At 44.2% G+C, this 5,107-nt stretch overlaps 1 long non-coding RNA gene across 2 annotated transcripts; it reads left to right on the top strand.

Moving 5' to 3' along the window:
* Window positions 1–1,077: 1,077 nt before the first annotated feature.
* Window positions 1,078–4,184, top strand: LOC111846229 (uncharacterized). Of its 2 annotated transcripts, XR_011983096.1 has the most exons (4): window positions 1,078–2,133; window positions 2,232–2,299; window positions 2,515–2,692; window positions 3,397–4,184. It is a non-coding gene; the product is annotated as an uncharacterized lncRNA (long non-coding RNA). The 2 variants fall into 2 exon arrangements; XR_002838844.2 differs by having other exon boundaries at window positions 1,303–2,133; window positions 2,515–4,184.
* The last annotated feature ends 923 nt before the right edge of the window (window positions 4,185–5,107 follow it).

The following is a 5,107-nucleotide window of genomic DNA, read 5'->3' as shown; positions in this document are numbered from 1 at the left end:
ATGTCTTGGACACTCGGGTGAAGAGAGGGGCGGAGCTGTCAACTGATCACTACCTGGTGGTGGGTTGGCTCCGCTGTTGGGGGAGGAAGCCGGCCAGGCCTGGCAGGCCCAAGCGTATAGTGAGGGAGCGTTCAAGCTCCTCCTCCTCACTGGAGAAAGGAGCTGGGTCCTGTTTGTCCGGGACCTCCTCGGGGACTGGGTCTAGTGCTGGGGGGTCAGGAGTTCTTTCTCCTTGGGAGGCGGCCGGCGAGGACGTGGGTGGGGTGGCTGCCTGTGGTGCAGCCTCAACTACAGACGAGCAGGGCAGGACAAACGAGCAGGGCTGGACGGGCTGGACAGGCGAGCCGGGCGGGACAGGCAAGGCTGTGGGCAGCGCGGCAGAATCAGACAGGGCCGCGGGCAGAGCGGCGGCATCAGGCAGGGCCGCGGGCACCTCGGGTGTGCGGCCAGCAGGGGGCGCCGTCAAGCTGAAGAAGGAGTCCTATCGGGCCTTTTTGGCCTGTCGGACTCCGAAAGCAGCTGATGAGTACCGGCAGGCTAAGCGGAACGCAGAGGGCCCGGAGGCAACCGCCAACCCGATGGCGCAGGCCCCACAGGCAGCCACCGAGCCACAGCCAGGGGCCGAATGGGTGAGCCAGGGGGCAGGACGGACGGGAACCGGGCCCGACGCCTGTGTCCCCGGGAAAAACTCGGCTATGGGAGGAGTTTGGCGAGGCCATGGAGAATGACTTCCGGACGGCTTCGAGGAGATTCTGGTCCACCATCCGGCGTCTCAGTGCGGGAAAGCGGTGCAGCATCAACACCCTCCTCAATCCCACCGACACGCCTTACAATGAGGAAGCAGAGTCTGGGGACTTCGGGGTGGACTCACCTATCTCTGGGGCAGAGGTTGCTGAGGTGGATAAAAAGCTCCTTGGTGGCCAGGCCCCGGGGGTGGATGAGATCCGCCCGGAGTTCCTCAAGGCTCTGGATGTTGCGGGGCTGTCTTGTTTGACACGTTAGCGATGGGTTAATGTTAAAAGAATTATGCATTGGCCCCATTGCGTGGACATCGGGGGCAGTGCCTCTGGATTGGCAGACCAGGGTGGTGGTCCCCATCTTTAAGAAGGGAGACCGGAGGGTGTGTTCCAACTATAGGGGGATCACAAAATTTCTAAAATTTGTGTGGAATGTTAGCAGAGCGGCACCAACTCTTACAGGCCTACTTGAGTGAAGGCAGCTGTTTTCCACCACCAAAAAGACTTGGTAGACTACAGTCCTCTTTCTGAATACAGAGTGTTTGACCTGTCACTAATAGTTCTCCATCATGCCATTCTTTGCTTGTAGATGTCTGACCCAAGTGAAGAGATTAGGGGAGCTATTACAGCTGTCTTACCAAATGTCCCCACTGAAATTGTGAAGCAGATTATTATTAAACTAAGTAGTCAACGAGTGGAAAGTAAATTAGACCTTCCGTTTGTAAATGAAGAGGACCTGATGTGCTGCAGGATGGGGAAACAGAAATAGGTGATGGTTATTCCTCACTTCTTTCTCAACTCAAGACTCGAGTTGAATACTTAAACAGAAATAACACACTGGCACGTCACAGAAAAGGGAGAAGACACAGTTCTACTGACTCAGAAGGAAACACACTAGTTGCAAGAGGACCAAAGGATAACTATGGCTGTGTTAGGTGGCAGCCCACTGATCTTCCACTTGGTGAAAATGATGAAAGACTGGAAGAAAAACGTCAAGAGATGACAAGTCTGTACTTACATGATGGAGCATCGGGGGCAGACAGGAGAGTGGTGTCTAGGTTAATAGAGGTCACCTATGTTGTTCAGCGCAGGGAGATCAATGCCAAACCTGCTCCCTCCATATCAGAACTTAAGAAAAGGTGGCCATATTTGTTTGTTCAAAATTACCTTTACAGGCACTTCCAGCTATTGACAGATATTCCAGTTTTGTCCAAGATGGAACAGTCCTTCCATGAAAAGGGGAAGAATATTGTTCAGTATTTCAGAGCCAACCCAACAAATGATGTAAAGACTATCCGCTCCCAGGTTGAAGAAGATGCATTGGCCCCATATGTCATAATGCTCCTAATGGCATACTTCAAGGAGAAGAGTGATGCACTTTTGCATCCATGCAGATGTAAGTAAAGGTTATGGTGCTTGTTTCAATGCAAAATGGTACTGTAGGCCTATTTGTTATTGTTTTTAAGATATCCTAAAGTAGTTTCTGTTTTGCAGGTTTCTGCTACTCCTGCTGTGGTAGAGACGACTTTCAACCTGCCAGAAACTCTGACTGATTGTTCTTGGTATGTAGCCTACCATTCGTAGTACAGTGGGCATTTTATAAAAATAATTGCTTAAGCATTGATTAATCCAATATGTTGTTTAAACTAAAACATACTCACCATACTTTAAATATGAATAAACCCTAATATTGGAGTTAGTTTTTTTACTTTATGGGTGCCTATTCTTACTTGACATAATGTAAAATGCAACAATATATGTTTAATTTCTGTTTTAGGTGACACACTGATGGCCATGAAGAAGTGGATGGTAAGCCTTGAGAGCCAAGTGGTTTGTGAGGAGCAAGGTTCACCCACATCCCTTGTATCTGGAATTGCAGCAGTCTTCACAAGTTTCTACAACTTTAATTTGGAATATCAAGAAGAAGCCGAATTAACCCTTGAGTTTCTGCAAAGGTACAAAAAAATTCAACTTTCATATAAGTATATTTGTTCTTTTCAGGGGTCCCAAAAGTATTCAGTTTTGTTACTACTTCTCTTTCTGTTTGGTCCAGCTTATTCTATGCTATGCTATTCTGAAAGAACTTTTTTTTTCTTATCAAAAATCTTGTTCCTCGCATGTTGAGTTACATTAAATGTAATTTGGGAAATAATTATGACAGCAATATACTGTTTTTGTAGATTAACAATTGTAACCGAGTGGTAAAAACTATGGAAGTTGGTTTCTCTCCTTGCATGGTCAAACTTATTTTACCTTGTCTGCTGCTTTCTGTGAATTGTGAAATCAACAGACAGTGACTACCTGTATTTCCCTGGAGTCGTCAGTAGGTGGTGTTGTATGGATTTCACCTGGGGAATACGCATGCCCTCCCGCCCTCAGAGGTTTTTTTAAGTGACGCGTAGCGAGCAGTGCGAGGGGAGTCACGCACTCCCCGTAACCGTGGACATATTTAAGACCATCCAACGTATTCCCACTGCCGTATTGTACCGCGTGTATTTGCGGAACAAAACATTATTTTGGAAACATTAAGTGAATAAACTATAAAGTGAACCCGCTAAAAGTGTTCCTGGTGGTAAATCAAAATCCTCCGCCACACATTTATAGACAACAGTTATTTATACTTATTTGATTTTTATATTTATTTGACTTCTGCATATAGATGTTTTCTGGGCATCAATCCAGAAAGTGGTTCCAAAATCTGCCATGGGAAAGTTATGAGCAAAATGTCTGGAAGAGTGGTCCAAAAAAAGTCTGCATCCCTTAATCCACGTGTGGGCTCTCTTCTACGAAAACTAGCAGATTTTGAGTGGCATACAGCATAGGAATGGTAAGAAAAATACATTGTTTCCTAGCAAAGAATAACAAACAGAGACCCTCATTGTCAACTCTAAAACTTTAAATTAACACAATCCAAGTAAGGAAGTGTAAGGGAATGCCATTTTTTTTATGTAAAGTTTACTAACTTGTCTATTTAGTATGGTCACACAGTAAAAAAATACAACTTTTGCCAACCTTTTTTTCTTGAAAATAGTGTTGTGTACACACCCACACATTTCCAAAGCACTTAGCCCTGTTTCTCAAGGTCAGAGTAGTTCAGTAATGTCTGCGTTGCTGGGCAGGGGACACCCCGGAAATGTTGTCTGCTTATTACAGGACACACACACACACCTGGCCAGTTTAGCATTTAGAATTCACATAAGTAGTCTGAAAGAATGCAATGTTTTTAAATGTTTTTCTTGTGAATGTAACCAAAACCTTGTAATCCACAGATCTACTGAGTCATCTCTTAAGAACAATGGCAATGTTGTGACATAATATTTTCTTAATGTTAAGGAAAATGCTGTTATGGGTTTTATTTTATGCAGTCACTTTATGTATATTTTATACATGTTCCTAGTTTTATTCATGTTCTGCTGAGTATAAATATTTTTTTTTATGTTTGCAGACTTGCCAGCCCTGTCCAGTCATGTTTTTAATTTAAATATTTTCTAGAAAGGATACTGAATTTGGTTTGTTTTATTTTATTATTACATATTTATTTTTAAGTATAAAATTGAGAATTATCCTAATATTTTTGTTTAAATAAATCACTCGATAACTTTATATTCCTTTGCATAAATTACACTTACTGTCATGACCTGCTCGTCCGATCCTCCTGTGTGCCACGCCCCCCTCGTTACCTCGTGTTAATTCCCAATTGTGATCACCTGTTGCCTGTTATTTTCGGCTTGTCCTATGTATTTAGTCCACGTCTGAGTCCATTTCCCCAGGTCTGCAGGATAAATTTATAGAAGTCACGTATAAGCTTAGAAGCAGAACATCCACGGTGGTATTCTCTGGAATACTTCCCGTGCCATGTGCAAGCCAGGCTACGTTAGCTGAGATAAGGGGATTAAATGCGTGGCTAAAATGGTGGTGTAGGAAAGAAGGGTTTAGGTTTATGGGGCCCTGGAAGACCTTCTGGAACAGGTGGGACCTGTTCAAGCCGGACGGGTTGCATCTGAACCATAGGGGAACCAGTGTATTGGGGAGGCGTATGTGTAGAGTAGTTGAGGAATGTTTAAACTAGGTACTAGGTGGGCAGGGAGGTTAGTTACGAATTTATGTGGGGAGAGACGGAAAGCCCAAATAAATACTAAAAGTGGGCACTGTAAAAGGCCTACCATTTGTGGTCTGTATTTAAATGCTAGAAGTATTAGAAACAAAATTAATGATTTAGAGGCTTTAAATTCATCAGACACTTACGACATTATAGGAATAACTGAAACATGGATGAGTGACTAAAATGGTGAAGAATATAATATGGATGGTTATATGATGTTCCGTAGAGACCGGATAGGCAAGAAGGGAGGTGGTGTTGCAGTATACGT

This window comes from Paramormyrops kingsleyae, chromosome 1 (assembly GCF_048594095.1).
Source record: "Paramormyrops kingsleyae isolate MSU_618 chromosome 1, PKINGS_0.4, whole genome shotgun sequence".
NCBI classification, from domain to species: Eukaryota; Metazoa; Chordata; class Actinopteri; order Osteoglossiformes; family Mormyridae; genus Paramormyrops; species Paramormyrops kingsleyae.
The sequence above is the reverse complement of the archived record's forward strand: the minus strand, read 5'-3'. Positions and strand labels throughout refer to the sequence as shown.